Raw genomic sequence first — 18448 nt, 5'->3', positions numbered from 1 at the left:
TTTTCTTTATAGCATTCATTACGTATCCTGTTTCAGACCTAAGCAAGCCTGCTTGAATTTAACGCGTGCATTTCGGCTACTTCCGAGTGGCGTGGCTGTCTTGCTACGCCACAACACATACTATCTCCTTACCATTCCACTCCCGAACAGCGCACGGGAAAAACGAACACCTAAACCTTTCTCTTCGAGCCCTGATTTCTCTTATTTTATTTTGATGATCATTCCTACCTATGTAGGTTGGGCTCAACAAAATATTTTCGCATTCGGAAGAGAAAGTTTGTGACTGAAATTTCGTAAATAGATCTCGCCCCACACCGCGCAGCAATATTCTAACAGAGGAGGAACGAGTGTAGTGTAAGCTGTCTCTTTTGTGGACTTGTTGCATCTTCTAAGTGTCCTGCCAATGAAACGCAACCTTTGGCTCGCCTTCCCCACAATACTATCTATGTGGACTTTCCAACTGAAGTTGTTCGTAATTTTAACACCCAGGTACTTAGTTGAATTGACAGCCTTCAGAATTTCACTATTTATTGAGTAATCGAATTCCAACGGATTTCTTTTGGAACACATGTGGATCACCTCACACTTTTCGTTATTTAGTTACTTGACTTATTTGGACGACAACGTCTCCGCTTACGCAACCTAGTGGTCAGGGCAGTTTACTACCACACTGAGGACCCGCTTTCCATTCTCGGTACTGCCACGAATTTTTCTTTAGTGCACTCGGCCCAGTGATGCCATTTGAGGAGTTGCTCCAGCGAGTGGTAGCGGCTCCTGGCCACGAAAACTGACAACGGCCGGGAGAGCAGTGTGCTGACCTCAAATCCCTCCATAATGCCTCAAATGACCACCAGTGAAAGAAGATTACTCGGCGATCGGTGGCTACTGATGGGCCCGCCTGAGCCTGTGGACGGAGTTTACGTAATAAAACGCAATGCATACCGTTTTCAACACCGAACTCTTGCAAAGGCGGAATTTTGTTGTTTGAAAGTGATCAAACAGTCAGTGAGGTCGACCATTTCAATTCTTGGGACTGAAAGTAGATGGAAGGTTTTCTTGGAAGCACCACGATCACGACCTCGCGGAGGAACTGAACACTGTTATCTTCATTATAAAAATTACATCCACTGTCTCTGACACTAGAACGAGACAGCTTTTTTACTTTGCTTGCTTTCACTCTATTGTCTCCTAAGGTTTATAAATTTTGTTATCAGCATTCCGTAAACTATGTACTGACTCGTTCCACAACCAAGTGTCTGTGACTTGGATGGTCCCACGGAACATGATACATAAATGAGGGCTGAGACCTAATTCCATAGGCTACTGCAGTGAGCTTTGTGCTTTCAGTAAACGTTGACTTCTTATGACAGGCCTTAGACTCTGGAACTCAAAATGACTCAAATGGCTCTGAGCACTATGGGACTGAACATCTGAGGTCATCAGTCCCCTAGAACGTAGAACTACTTAAACCTAACTAACCTAAGGACATCACACACATCCATGCCTGAGGCAGGATTCGAACCTGCGAGCGTAGCGGTCGCGCGGTTCCAGACTGTAGCGCCTAGAACCGCTCGGCCACCCCGGCCAGCCTCTGGAACTGAATTCAAAGTATTGAGTTTATTAAAAATGAGTCTGCGTTGTTTTGGAACTGATGTATAAAAGACCTCATATTGGTTTCTGTAGAAACGCCTGATGAACAAGCATCTATTAGACGTTTAGAGAACGTTCATTAACATGCAATTAAAATTGGAAGTTTTTATAATGATTTAAATGTCCTTTTCGACGTCGGATGCTATGGTACGCGTTGTTTACTAAATATCATGAGTGGGCGTGATAAATGTAAAGCACTTGTTACCAGCAGTGATGAGTCCAGAGCATGTGCGATAAACAGTGTCATTAACTGATACTTATCAACTTGTGCAGAGGCACCTTAAAACAACCATTTTATTTAATATTTCAGATTGTAGTTGAAGTATTCGAGTTTTTAAAAAATATTTGTAACGTTTTACTATCTCTACGACGTTTCTCATCGAGCCATATACGTTATCTCGCATTTCTAGCTGCTTCTCTCACACAAATAATGATAAAATTTCAAAAATTCAGGATCACCACCAGCCCAACCCATTCCTAACCATTTAGAAAAAAACAGATCTGGAAAATTATTAGTTTAATTACTTTAATAATTTAATTACTAGTATGCAAATTTCTTTAAGTAGCCAGATAAATAGCACTCCATGTAGTGTATGAAGCAACTTGATTAATTCAGGATTGGAAATCGGAGTAAGTGGGTAAGATCAACACCACAGAATTTATCTTTCACGTAGGTTATTTATTGTATCTAAGTATTTGGTTGCATACCTTAACTGCACATAACTGGTGCCTAACTAAAAATATTTAAGTAAGAATTACGTGAGAATGTAACAGCTCACAATTTAACTACAGCAAGAAGAAACACAGAAAACGGGGGTGGGAGACAATGATACTATCATCCATTGCATTCATTCCATAAAAATATCTCAGTGACATTCGCATTACGATTCTACGCATGCACTATTCTGGACAGAGGTTTAACCAGTACACGAGGTTGTGCGATAATTATTCAACATACTAACTGAGTCTGCTGCTTGCAAACGGCCGAACTAGAGCACGTAGTGCAATCCGAATCAAACTGTTGTGCATCTTTGTAGAAAGCACACGAAAGAACAGATATTCTTGCGGAAATTATAGCTCATTAAACAAGCAAAGTGTAAAAATAAAGTCTATTGCGGTGCCGTGGTGGACCAAAAGGGTCACTGATTACCAAACACGTGGCACAAAATCGACACACAAAGACAAAAGCAACTTCCTCAAAATATAAGATTAAAAATCATACTCGCTTCGACACAGTATTACACTCGTGTACGGTTGAAGTGATCCTAACCAGCTTTTCCTAATCAGATCTACCGTTTGAAATTCTACTTCATCGTTGTTCAAAATGAACAAAGTAACTTCCACACTTTTAACTCAAACACCCAAAAATCGCCTATTTAAAGCAATATAATTATGACACATTCGGAAAAATAATCACCTGAAACCCCCCTTAAGAGCTACGATCCGTACTGACCAAGCGTTCACCGAAGAGTGCCGCTTTCTCTTTCGAGATTACCTAGCTGCTCGTGCAGCGGAAGCTACCAGAGGGGTAGCCCTCCGTTGCCAACCTCATACACAAAAACAGCCTTCGACTAAGATGGGTAAACCTCTCTGTTCAGGTATTGGAAACCTAAGTTGGTCATCCTGTGCTCTCCTTAGAACGAGAAGCAACATCGTCTGCTCCCAGCAGGCGATGACCAACTCAGCGTTTTCCACAAAACAAGACCGATACCCCACATTAAAACACACATATAATATTCAATAGGCCTTACTTGACTGCTCAATCTTTCTGGAAGAGTTCATGAATTCAGCTAAAATCAGGTAGTAAAGTGAATAAGTTGTACCGAATTCGACAAGCGTCTTATGAAACGACTTGACAGAGACGTTTCACATTCATATCTGATAACTTTAAATATCCGTTACGGAGCGGAAACAGTAGGTAAGTTTTTAAATAACTTCTGGAAATGACTGTTGAATTGTGGTAAAGCTGTGAAAGAAATCACTCAAAAAACATCTCATATTATGGGTAATACATTAACTAATAATTACTCTTAATGAGGAAAAACCACCTAGTAAACAACAGAAGACGGAAGTTGCTTACATTTTCAAAACAAATGAAGTTTCATTTGTAGCGGTGTGTCTTTTCCTTACTAGTTTTTTCTCCGTATGTTTATTTTTGATATATAAAAGATGTATTTTTGACACTGGATCAAGCTTCAAGGCTGCGTTTACCACGAAAGCTCAAAAGTAAAGCAAATAACCGCCTCTAAGATAACCAGTGTTTGAAGTAATATTGCGGAAGAATGTTTATAATTTTTGCTCCCCCATCTCAGTTTCTCTACAGTGAAATGTAATGTGCTTGAAATGCACAGTACGTATATGAAGACCTCGTCTATAAACAGTGATAAGGAACAGTCGATGAGAAACAGAATTAGTACAATGGTGTGTCAAGTGCTATCTCACTTTAGTTGATGGTTCCACGACAGACAGAGATATGGCGGCTCTATACCTAATTTCATATTCTCACAAATGGCAATTTTGTCAGGAAGTGTGTGTGTAAACAATGGTAAGCACCAAAAACAAGACTGCCCGCAGTAGTAGCGAGTGCGGTGTTCGTGTTAGGATAACGCTTTTCATGGAAGATTTGTACGAATCTCAGGATGATGTGGAAAACTATGACACCGATAAGGACCCTGACTATGTTCTTGAACTCAGATGCGCTTCAAAAGTTGTTGCTAGTAGAGTAAATGCGAATTATTATAAATAAATAATGCAGTGTCCCTTACCGTACTTTACGCGAATTTAAGTGACAGTGTGTTGACAGAAATGTTAAGGACCATACCTAACATTATTTACTTGCTGTATATGGCTCTGAGCACTATTGGACTTAACATCTGAGGTCATCAGTCCCCTAGAACTCAGAACTACTTAAACCTAACTAACCTAAGGACATCACACACATCCATGCCCGAGGCGGGATTCGAACCTGCGATCGTAATGTTAATTGCTGCAGTAAGGCGATTATAAAATTAATTTTATATTGTGCAGAGTCATAGATTAATTTTTAAGGTTGTTGTGGTTTATTATTGCAAACATTGGCAACGCAAAATTCAATATCATAAACTGAAACAATTCACACTTTATAAATGTATATCTTTGTTGAGGTTTCACAGTAATATGTCAACTCGATGAACAAGTAAACAACGGTAAATCAATGCTAATCCATGTTAAGTACATTCAGTTTGCAAGTAAGAAATGGACGTATTCTTAAGAAGAAAATTTTGGATAGAATTTACGATTTTAAAAATTACTCGTTACTCCATAAATAGACTCTAAGGCAACTTTAAAGCTACGCATCACGGAGATATTGCCCGAATGGGATGGAAATCCGTAGAAGTGATTTACTTGTACGGATAAATTGGATGATTTATTCAAGAGAAATAAATTCTCAAATTGAACAAGTGTATAACGCATTGGTCAACCTGTAACCCTTACGCAAGCAGTTATTCAGCTTGGCATTCAGCGACAGAGTTGTTGGATGTCTTCCTGAGGGATATCGTGTCAAATTCTAGCCAGTTGGTGCGCTAGAGCGTCAAAATCCCGAGATAGTTGGAGGGCATTGCCCATAATGTTCCAAACATTCTCAATTGGAGGGAAATCCGGCGACATAGCTGACCAAAGTAGGGTTTTGCAAGCACGAGAACAAGCAGCAGAAACTCTTGCCATGTGTGGGCGGGCATTATCTTTCTGAAATGTAAGCCCGGATGGATTCCCATGAAGGACAACAAACGGGGCTTAGAATATCGTCGACGTACCACTGTGCCGTAAGGGTGCCGCGGATAATAACCAAAGAGGTCCTGGTATGAAATGAAATTGCACTCCAGACCACCAATCCTGTTTGTCGGGCTGTATAACGGGTGATACGATGATATCCCACCGCTTCCGGGGCGTCTGCAGACACGTCTTTGCTGATCATCGGGGCTCAGTTCGAAGCGGGACTCATCACATAAGACAACTCTACTCCAGTCAATGAGATTCCAGGCCGAATGTGCCCGACACCAACGCAAACAGGCTTGTTGGTGTACAGATATGAATGGTAGTCGGCCCACGGGGTGCCGTGAACTCAGCCGCCTTTCTGTGAGCCACGCCTTGTGGCCACTAAAGCACCAATTGCACGTCGGATCGATGATAATGATGAATCAGAGGCTCTGAGTGCCTCTCTGACAATTGCTCGGTCTTCATGTTCTGTCGTCTCTCTAGGTTTCTGCTTCCTTCTACGGGTGAAAAGTATTTAAACCGACAAATTCTGGGAGGTTGTAGGGGACATCAAAACAAATACTTTTCCGTAATGTCATTTTTTCGTATGAGGAGTATTTAAACCGGTAGAGGAAGATTTCTCTGGCGGCAAATTAATTAAACCAACAAACACTTTTCCAATTTTTTATTGCCAAGAGACAACACATTAACACAACCCAATTTCAATTATAGTAGATTTTCAAAAATGCCTCCGTTGACACATAAACAAAGGTTACACCGTCGGATCATGTTCTGTCTGACACGGGCAAAACCCCAGGAGCACCCTGAATTGTTCCTGCCGCTGCTACTATCCGGGCAACCAGGTCCTCTTCTGATGCATCAGGAGTTGCGTGAACAAGGTTGCGCATCTCTCCCCACACAAAAAAGTCCAGAGGGGACATATCTGGGGATCGAGCAGGCCATGGTACAGGACCACCTCTGCCAATTAAAGTTTCTGGGAACCGTCGGTCCAGGAATCGACGCACACGACGACTGAAATGTGCCGGCGCCCCGTCATGTTGGAACCACATGCGTTGTCTTGTAGGGAGTGGGACGTATTCCCGCAATTCTGGAAATGCTCTGGCGAGAAAATTGTAATAGTGCCTGCAATTTAACGGCCTAGGTAGCAGATACGGCCCAATTAAACAGCCCCCAACAACACCGACCCACACGTTAACGAAGAACCGCACTTGATGAGCCCTAGTAACTGTTGTATGGGGGTTATTCTCACTCCAAACATGCGAATTGTGCATGTTGAAGACTCCATCACGCCCGAACGTTGCTTCATCGGTAAACAACAAAGAGGATGGAAATGTAAGATGCATTTCACACTGTTCCAGGTACCACTGCGAAAACTGTGCTCTGGGTGGATAATCAACTGGTTCCAGGTTGTGGACACGCTGTAAGTGAAATGAACATAACAATTGCTCTCGAAAGACTGTTGTTACATTCGTCTGATTCGTCCCCATGTTAGTGCAATTGCACGAGTGCTGATTGAAGGATCCCTCTCCACATGCTGCAAGACAGCTTCCTCAAATTGCAGCGTTCTTACCGTGCGACGGCGTCCCTGTCCAGGTAATCTGCTAAATGACCCGGTCTCACACAGACGCTGGTACACAGCAGCAAAGGTCGTATGATGCGGGATACAGAGATTAGGATATTGTTGTTGATAAACCCTCTGTACAGCTCATCCGTTGTTGTGCGCTCTGTAGTACGCACCAATCATATCAGTGTACTCACTCCACGTGTATCGCTCCATCAGTAAACAGAGACAATGTACTACTACACTGGTGGACAGCAGTTGCCTACAACTGAAGACCGTAATACGCACTCTAACAACTGAAGATCGTAATACGGCCTCTCACAAATGAAGAGCGTAATACGGCCTTCAGCGGTTTAAATAATCCTCATAGGAAAAAATGACATTAGGGAAAAATATTTGTTTTGATGTCCCCTACAACCTCCCAGAGTTTGTCGGTTTAAACACTTTTCACCCTGTAGACACTGTGTTCGGCCATGATTCCATTCCTACCAACATCGTCGAATAGTAGCATCGCTCCTACTCAAATTTTGAGCGATTCGCAGATTACGCCAACCGGCTTCTTTAAGTGCAACCACCATCTGCGTATAGTGTTCACGCGCCTCTCTACGAGGCATAGTTGCTGCCAGCTGACTACACGAAATGAAACTGATAAAAGACTCTGTGCCCTAGTATCGACATGTCCCATGTTTACTATCCTTGCCAGCTGAATGGTGAAATTGCACTTAAGCGTCATACAGTCATCGATCAGTTGCCAACGTTTACAATTTTGGATTTTCCGTCGATACCTGTACGAATATCAATGTGTGACCAATTTGCATGATTCCTTCGTGGTAAACCGCTGATTTTGTGCCACAGTGTGTTTCAAAACATGACTTATCTTAATAAAAAAAATTAAAATGGATGTACTTGAAATATCGTATTTATGAGATTTTATTGAAACTTTACTAAACAATTTCTCAAGACAACCAAATTGACCCTTACCACCGTTTATGAACGACGTCTTCATATGACAGTTGATGTGTTTGCACCAATATTTCATATTTGATACCGTAATTTTTTCTTCAATTTATTAGCTTTCGGTTCATTCCCATACAACCATCTTAATAGAGGAAGACGAAACGACAGCGTGCTTTAAGCGACGTTTGCGTCAGTTATATGCGGTACTAAAGTAAGGACAACACAATACCTAGTCCCCGAGGACAGAAAATCTCCGATCCGACCAGGAGTCTAACCCGGGCCCCTTCGATTAGCAATCTGCCGCACTGACCCCAGCAGCTACACACACACACACACACACACACATATATATATATATATATATATATATATATATATATATATATATACACACTCCTGGAAATGGAAAAAAGAACACATTGACACCGGTGTGTCAGACCCACCATACTTGCTCCGGACACTGCGAGAGGGCTGTACAAGCAATGATCACACGCACGGCACAGCGGACACACCAGGAACCGCGGTGTTGGCCGTCGAATGGCGCTAGCTGCGCAGCATTTGTGCACCGCCGCCGTCAGTGTCAGCCAGTTTGCCGTGGCATACGGAGCTCCATCGCAGTCTTAAACACTGGTAGCATGCCGCGACAGCGTGGACGTGAACCGTATGTGCAGTTGACGGACTTTGAGCGAGGGCGTATAGTGGGCATGCGGGAGGCCGGGTGGACGTACCGCCGAATTGCTCAACACGTGGGGCGTGAGGTCTCCACAGTACATCGATGTTGTCGCCAGTGGTCGGCGGAAGGTGCACGTGCCCGTCGACCTGGGACCGGACCGCAGCGACGCACGGATGCACACCAAGACCGTAGGATCCTACGCAGTGCCGTAGGGGACCGCACCGCCACTTCCCAGCAAATTAGGGACACTGTTGCTCCTGGGGTATCGGCGAGGACCATTCGCAACCGTCTCCATGAAGCTGGGCTACGGTCCCGCACACCATTAGGCCGTCTTCCGCTCACGCCCCAACATCGTGCAGCCCGCCTCCAGTGGTGTCGCGACAGGCGTGAATGGAGGGACGAATGGAGACGTGTCGTCTTCAGCGATGAGAGTCGCTTCTGCCTTGGTGCCAATGATGGTCGTATGCGTGTTTGGCGCCGTGCAGGTGAGCGCCACAATCGGGACTGCATACGACCGAGGCACACAGGGCCAACACCCGGCATCATGGTGTGGGGAGCGATCTCCTACACTGGCCGTACACCACTGGTGATCGTCGAGGGGACACTGAATAGTGCACGGTACATCCAAACCGTCATCGAACCCATCGTTGTACCATTCCTAGACCGGCAAGGGAACTGGCTGTTCCAACAGGACAATGCACGTCCGCATGTATCCCGTAATACCCAACGTGCTCTAGAAGGTGTAAGTCAACTACCCTGGCCAGCAAGATCTCCGGATCTGTCCCCCATTGAGCATGTTTGGGACTGGATGAAGTGTCGTCACACGCGGTCTGCACGTCCAGCACGAACGCTGGTCCAACTGAGGCGCCAGGTGGAAATGGCATGGCAAGCCGTTCCACAGGACTACATCCAGCATCTCTACGATCGTCTCCATGGGAGAATAGCAGCCTGCATTGCTGCGAAAGGTGGATATACACTGTACTAGTGCCGACATTGTGCATGCTCTGTTGCCTGTGTCTATGTGCCTGTGGTTCTGTCAGTGTGATCATGTGATGTATCTGACCCCAGAAATGTGTCAATAAAGTTTCCCCTTCCTGGGACAATGAATTCACGGTGTTCTTATTTCAATTTCCAGGAGTGTATATATATATATATATATATATATATATATATATATATATATATATATATATATATATTTAAGAAAGAAAGAGCCGGCCGGAGTGGCCGAGAAGTTCTAGGCACTTCAGTCTGGAACCGCGGACCCGCTACGGTCGCAGGTTCGAATCCTGCCTCGGGCATGGATGTGTGTAATGTCCTTAGGTTAGTTAGGTTTAAGCAGTTCTACGTTCTAGGGGACTGATGACCTCAGATGTTAAGTCCCATAGTGCTCAGAGCCATTTACCGAGGCGGACTAGCACGTCTTGCAGTGCACTATTGCTACCACCGCGCCTGCTTGTGTGCGTGTTTCTGAGGCTGTGACGTCACTAAGTGTACCACCACAAGAAATACGGACGCCGCAACGAACCTGTGGCGCCACACTAGTCGCCTTGTCCACCATAGTTCGCAAACGCTCGGCTCCATGCAGGGCTCACGGGAAATCAATACGTCAACGAAAAGGTACCCACTAAGGTTCTTAACTTTGTCGTTTGCTATCGGGTTCGTGCATGCATTTAAATTTACAGCTAAGAATTGTTAAACTCATCTGATATAGTTACTTGCTCCCTGCCGGAGACGGCTGCTGGTACTCGTAAGACATTCAGTGTCACGTAGTGTGACGTACGCGACGCGGCCTGTCTTTTTCGTGGTCCTCGAGGCAGTCACAGGCCTCCTTCCATGTGGCACCCGTGACGCGATGCACTACTGACCTCGGCATAGTGACACGCAATCAGCGTTGGTAGACGTGACTGGCAGCACAATCGCGCCACGAAGAATACTACATTCAAGTAAACCACCTTTCTCTTCGCCTAAAATCATCCAGTCGCACTTAAAGATTTGTGGGCAATCTCTGATAGTGTTTGCTAAGTTTTTACTGTCTCGCCGACACATTAATTTGCTAGCACGCAGAGGGCAGCACACGATATGTTAGGACTCCTCTTGCGGCGAACACATAATATGTATGTTTTGCTGCTTGTCAGTTTAAAGAGTTGTGTAGATAGTTATTTTTAAAGGTATTGTTATACTTGTTTACCGTAAATGTCACAGGTTCTCTGCACACTGTTATCAGTCCCACAGCACAGCCATAGCTATTAAGTCAGTCCACAAACTCAACACCTATAAAGATGCTTTTCGCACAGCTCTAACTGTCACAGAAAGCGCACCACTACAAAAAGTCTGTCACATGAGTGTCCAATATCACCACGCAGCGTCATGTTACCACGGTATCATTTCTCAAACTATATTTCTGTAGCCTACAGGAACTGTATAAACATTAGATTACATTTACCTTTGACGACGTAGTTAGGACTCTGGGATGTATACCAACCACAACGAGTTGTAAATTTTTGAATGCCAGCTTGCTACACGATCTAATAAAAAGTATCCAGACCCCTATGCAATGTGAAATTGAGCATTAGATGTTACGAGAGGCGGAACCGCCTTTACAAAAGGAGGCGGAGAGTATCGTGTTGTCAGTAGAGAAGCGATAACAACAGAATGGGTCTGTCAGGAGACCTCAGTGACTTCGAACGTGGACTAATCAATGGATATCACCTGAGTAACAAAACCATGAGGGACTCTCCATCCCTTGTAAAGCTGCCCAAGCCGACTGTTAGTAATGCGACTGTCAAGTGGAAACTCGAAGGAAGAACAACAGAGAAACCTAGACCAAGCAGACAGCCTGTACTGACGGTCAGGGATCATCGAGCATTGCTAAAAGTGGTTGTAAAAAAATCACATGAAATCAAGGGAATAAATAACTCGTAAGTTCCAAACTGCTGCCAGCGCTCTAACACAGTGACTTTGCTTATGGAGTTAGGAGACATGGGGTGTAATGGTCGAGCACCTCCTCGCAAACCACGCATTTCGTCCGCCGCTCGTGGTCTCGCGGTAGCGTTCTCGCTTCCCGAGCACGGGGTCCTGGGTTCGATTCCCGTCGGGGTCAGGTATTTTCACCTGCCTCGAGATGACTGGGTGTTTGTGTTGTCCTCATCATTTCATCATCATCCAGGAAAGTGGCGCAATTGGACTGAGCAAAGATTGGGTAATTGTACGGGCGCTGATAACCACGCTGTTGAGCGCCCCACAAACCAAATATCATCATCACCAAACCACGCATTTCTGTAGTCAGTACTAAGCGACACTTGAGATGTTGTAAAGAGTGATGACAGTGGACAGTTGGTGACTGGAGAGTGAGTGATTTGGAGAGATGAATCACGCTATATCTTGAGTCAACCCGATGGAAGGGTTTGGGTTTGGTAAATGTTTGGAGAACGTTACCAACCAGCATGTGTAGTGCCAACAGTGATGTATGGAGGTGGTGGTATTACGATATTCGATTGTCTTTCGTAGTCAGGGTGTGGTCACGTTATTGCACTCAATAAAACGATAAAAGCGGATGTATATGAATGCATTTTACATTGTGCCGTGTGTACAGTAGACAGTCGGTTCAGAGATGACAATTATTTGGATCTGCACTACTATGCACCCTGTGTTAAAGCAGCATCTGCGAAGCAATGGGTTGTGGACAATAACATTCCTGAAATGGACTGGTCTGCCAAGAGTCGCGACCTGAATCCACTGAAGCATCTGCGGGATGAGTTAGAACGTCGATTTCGCCTAGACTCAAGCGTCCAACGTCACTAGCTTCTCTAGTTTCGGCTCTTGAAGAAGCATGGGCTGCCATTTCTCCACAGACATTAAGATAGAAGAGTTCAAGTGGCCATAAGGGTGAATGGTGGACACACCTCACGTTAATGTCCAGTGCCTGGATACTTTTGATTAGACAGTGCATTAGATGTGTGTCCACATTGCTTTCCATATATATGTGTAATGCTAGACATACTGTCTAAGACACTCAGCGATAAGTTATCAAAATTTATCTTAAAGTGTATTTTATTCGCTTGTAATGTTGCTAATACGTGCTACACAATTCGATACACACGCTTAAAAGTTACAAACTGTAGAGACTGTGATCGCAACCATTAAATATGTTGACAGACATCGGCGGTATTTGTCATGTGCAAAAGTGTTATAAAGGATCTGGGCTCTTGCTCCACCAAACTGCAAACTTAAAGCACTGCATGTCGCGATTTATTTCATTTTCTAAGTGGTTTCCGTTGTAGAACCAACTTCAGAATAATTTTATATCCATGTTGACTCTCCACAACAGACTGATGCCTTCTGGAAGGTATTATTTCGTCTTTAATACTGCACAGCGAATATGTAGCTAGTGTGAAGATCGTTGTATAACCGAAACTAAATTTTAAAAAATCGTGATTTGGTCAATTTTGAGATCAAAACACACACTATCTATATCTGTAATCGATAAATTCTACATGGAACTACGAAAAATCGGCAGATTTTTAAAATGGTTAAATGAAAAAGCATGTTATTTATACCAACACTAGGTCTAATTTAAATTTCTTGACACTTGGATGAAATGTCCGCTTGAAACAAAAAAAAAAAAGAAATTACTAGCTAAAATATTATAATAAGAGAATCCCTGAATTGTAATAAACAGTCGAAGTTACAAAATGTGCTCTCCTTTTCTTAGTCCATCGTTCTCGGTCGTTCGAGGACACCTAAAATTACACAATACATTCATTTTCGTTTTTATTAGTGAGACATTGCAATTTTTCATGGACAGGGACCTGAACAACTCCTGCTATCCGCGCATGTCTCCCGAGTCGACCCTAACTTCATGTTGTCCATATTCCCAACGCTCGCACTTTGGGATTCCTGCAAGGAAGAGACTAATATGTATTGTCGTCATTTTAGGCAGTCTAGGCATATATACCACTGATTAACACAATGTCTGTGTTTATACAGTGTCTGTATGTTACAATCCAATTTCCTTCAGACATATATACAGTATAACATACATACGCTGTATAAACACAGAAGTTGTGTAAATCACACAAATTCTTGTACTTTATAGAAATTCTTGTACTTTATATCAAGAACATAAATTAGATGTTTTTGTTTTGTTCCTTACCTGCTGTTATACCTATTTTGTCTATGTTTTTGTTAATGCCTCCTCTGCATATTTTGCCTTTTTTTTTAACAGTCGTATTGACCAACTAGGGTCACGTTAACAACTTCAGTTCCTCTTCTTCCGTTGTTGCTGTTTCCTGCTTTTCCAGTATTCCCTCATTTTCTCCCCATGAAGTCTCTTCCTTTCTTCTGTCCATGTTGTTCCCGATTTTTTACTTCTTCAGCTGTGAAAGTCTTCCAACTTCAGTATTTTATTTTTAAAACGCGTTCTTTCTATTATTTCCGATTCTTTGATGTTATTTCTTTCTAGAGCTTTCCTTACTTCTGTAATCCATGCTATTGTCGATTTCTTCTGCTAGAACAATAGGAGTATTTGTTTTGTTAGTCTACTTCCATCCATTCGGTACAGGTGTCCAAAAAAGGTTAATCTTCATTTGGCCATTACTTCAGATATTTTCTCTATATTTTTGTAGATCTCCTCATTACTTCTTATTTTCCAACCATCTGCAGTTTTTATTGCACCCATTATTTTTCTAATAATCCTTCTTTCCAGTACCTCTAGTTTGACCATCTTACAGTTCATCGTTAGGCATTCAGATCCACATAAACATTCTGGTCGTAACACTGTGATGTAGTGTTAGTTTTGTTTTTCTAGATATACATTTCTTGTAGTAAATACTTTTGGTCAAGCCATATGCTCTTTCCATTTTGTTAATTCTTACATCTATTGCAGATTTTTCTAGTCCATTCTGTTGTATAGTTTCTCCAAGATATTTAAATTTATTTACTCGCTCTATTTTACCTATATGTGTTTCTATGAATTTTAGTGCATTTTTTTGTATTTGTCATGAATTTTATATTTTCAGCTGAAATTTTGAGACCAGTTCTGTTTCCTATTTTTTCCAGAAGGTTTATTTGAATAACTGCTTCTGTCAGGTTTTCTGAAACTATTGCAAAATCGTCCACAAAAGCCAAGCAGTTTACCTTAATTCAATTTGTTTTCCTTCCCAGAGTTATTGGTTCAATTTTGTGATTTTTTAGCTCCGAATTCCAGATCCTTAAAATTTTTTCTAGAACACAATTATGCAGTAAAGGTGATAAACTATCACCTTGTTCAACACCAGTTTTTATTTCAAATGGCTGAGATACTTCTCCTATAAATTTGACTTTAGATGTTGTACCTATTAGTGTTTCACGAATTATATATGCTAATTTTGATTTACGCACCAAACACTCTAATGACCTTATTTATTGTTTCTCTGTCTATACAGTCAAATACTTTCTTGAAATCAATAAATGACGCTAATATTGGTTTACTAGTTAACATTATATGGCGAATTATTGACTTTAAGTTAAAAAATTTGTTCTGCACAGGATCTTCCCTTTCGAAAACCATCCTGATTTTCTCCCAGCTGTTTGTCTGAAGTACCTACCACTCTCTTTAGGAGAATTTTTGATAATATTTTGTATGTCACTGGCAGGAGTGTCACTCCTCTGTAATTATTGACATTTTGTTTGTCTCCCTTTTTATGGACCAGGTGGATTAATGCTGTTTTCGATTCAACTGGAATCTTTTCATTTATCCAGATGTTCTCAAAAGCAGCTGTAGATGCTTTATCAATTTGGTTCTGATCACTTCAATAACTATGCTGTAATGGAGTCTTCACCACTTGCTTTATTGTTTTTGAGTGTTTTGATGGCTTCATGAATTTCTAACTCTGTTGGTGGGAAATCTTCCTCTAGATTTTGAGGTGTCACTGGAAATTCTAATTTATGTGTTGGAACTGGACAGTTTAACAGATTTTCAAAAAATTTTGCTTAAATTTCACTATTTTCTTTGTTATTTGATCCCATTTTGCCATTTTCATCTTTGAAACAAATACTTTTTTTATAAATATGATTCAAAATTATTGTACTGAGTTTAATAATTAGACATTTTGTGATAGCTCTGGGTATTTTTTCACTTTCTTGAAATACTTTCTTCTGTAACTTTTGTTTCACCTGACAGCACTGAGAAAGAATATTCTATAACATATAGAATTGATAGTTTCGATATTGTGCTTACATGTCTAATTTATTAAATTCTCAGAAAGCCTCAACTCATGGAACTGTCCCTTTCTCGATGTTTCTCTTCCCTGACAACTACTTCCTCCAGACGACACTTAAACAGAATCTGTCACGGACCATATGACTTGTTGACATCCATTCTAATAGTGAGTGCCTCAAACAAATCTCTTAATGTATACTGAAGCACCAAAGAAACTGGTATAGGTATGCGCATTCAAATACAGAGATATGTAAACAGGCAAAATACGGCGCTGCGGTTGGCAACGCCTATATAAAACAACAAGTGTCTGGCGCAGTTAGATAGGTTACTGTTGCTACAATGCAGGTTATCAAGATTTAAGTGAGTTTGAACGTGGTGTTATTGTCGGCGCATGAGCGATGGGACACGGAATCTCCGAGGTAACGATGAAGTGGGGATTTTCCCGTACGATCGTTTCACGAGTGTGCCGTGAATATCAGGAATACGGTAAAACATCAGATCTCCTACATCGCTGCGGCCGGAAAAAGATCCTAATAGAATGGGACCAACGACGACTGAACAGAATCGTTCAACGTAACAGAAGTGCCACTCTTCTGCAAATTGCTGCAGATTTCACTGCTGGGCTATTAACAAGTGCCAGCAGGCGAACCTTTCAACGAAACATCATCGATATGGGTTTTCGGAGGCGAAGGCCCACTCGTGTACCCTTGATGACTGCACGACACAGACCTTTACGCCTCGCCTGAGCCCGTCAACACCGACATTGGTCTGTTGATGACTGGAAACACGTTGCCTGGTCGGACGAGTCTCGTTTCAAATTGTATAGAGCGGATGGACATGTACGCTTGTGGAGACAATCTCATGAATCCTTGGACCCTACATGTCAGCAGGGGACTGTTCAAGTTGGTCGAGGCTCTGTAATGGTGTGGGGTGTGTGGCGTGATAGGGAACCCCTAATACGTCTAGATATGACAGGTGACACGTACCTAAGCATCTTATCTTATCGCCAGCATCAGTTCATGTCCATTGTGCATTCCGACGGACTTGGGCAATTACAGCATCACAATGTGACACCCCGCACGTCCAGAATTGATACAGAGTGGCTCCAGGAACACTCTCCTGAGTTTAAACACTTCCGCTGGCCACCAAACTCCCGAGACGTGAACATTATTGAGCATATCTGGGATGCCTTACAACGTGCTGTTCAGAAGAGATCTCCACCCCCTCGTACTCTTACGGATATATGGACAGCCCTGCAGGATTCATGGTGTCAGTTCCCTCCAACACCCCTTCAAACATTAGTCGAGTCCAAGCCACGTCGTGTTGCGGCTCCTTCGCGTGCTCGCGAGGGCCCCGCACGGTATTACATTCTAACTTACTTAAAAGGGTGTTATAGTTTACGCAGTCAAATGTCTATGACATATCAATCAAATGTTTTGTTACGTCTCTACGTCAGATGATGGATACAACTTTGTTCATGATGTGACATAGCAGTACATCTCGCGTATCCATCTCTCTTATATATACTTCTGTCTTCATGCAACCTCTCCACACACAAAAACAAGAAAGTCTTTGGCATGAACATCTACTATCAGAACCAGTGCGACGATTAGAAGTAGTACAGTTGAGATGTTATCTCGAACATTTGTTGGAATTTGCAACGGCTCTACACTTAAGATAAAACACTACATTTACTGTCGATAAACGGATGTTCTCGAGTTGTTCAAGTAAAGAATTTGCAAAAACAAATAAACAGTGTTAGATCATTCTTTTTTACCACACTAACAGTGTCGATGAACATATTACTGATCAAGCTGCATCACAAAGGGACATAAAAACTATATATTTCTAACATACATTGTGATTTTGTCCTGCAATTATCGATTGTTGTGACGTGTTTCATGACCGCTGGAGGTCTAAATATTATTAACGGAAGCGCAAGACGACCGGTATGTAAACTAGTTATATCCCAGAAGTAATTCAGAACGGAATATATATATATATATATATATATATATATATATATATATATATATATCTGTAAAAAAAATGGCCAAAATAATATCTTCACCTTGAAAAATACTGATTATTCCTCATGAGACCACAGTATAAGAAATTTACAATCTCTTTTTATGAAAGGTATCATAAAAGTTATTTATTTTGTCTAACTAAACATTTGTCCATATGACCGTGTAATAGTATTTCATTCCAAACAAGAGAGGTATTAAATCGTGTGAGAAATTAATTCTGCAGGACGTACTTCATTCTTGTCGGAGTGATGTGCGATCTGCATTTGGCTTGCATGTACATTTTCTTATACCCGAAACAAAATTTTCTAGCGAAAGCATACGTATCGTTATTAATTTTTATTCATAATTTACATGTTACGATGAGATTTTAATATACTTGAAAGTTTGTCGTGCAACCAAAGATGGATATCGAAAACGGGAATCATGTGAAATCTAACTCGCACTCTTCTCACTGGACCTCCTCAAAGCCATAGACCAAGGCAGTCTGATAGATGCAGTACTGGAATATGTCTTAGTAGGGAGGACGATAGATGTAAAAGACACTTCGGGTGTACCTCAGTGAGACGTGCTGGGACAATATTAGTAGTAACTTCAGAGTTTTCGCAAATGATGCAGTTATC

Source organism: Schistocerca cancellata, chromosome 4 (genome assembly GCF_023864275.1).
Source record: "Schistocerca cancellata isolate TAMUIC-IGC-003103 chromosome 4, iqSchCanc2.1, whole genome shotgun sequence".
Classification (NCBI taxonomy): Eukaryota; Metazoa; Arthropoda; class Insecta; order Orthoptera; family Acrididae; genus Schistocerca; species Schistocerca cancellata.
The sequence above is the reverse complement of the archived record's forward strand: the minus strand, read 5'-3'. Positions refer to the sequence as shown.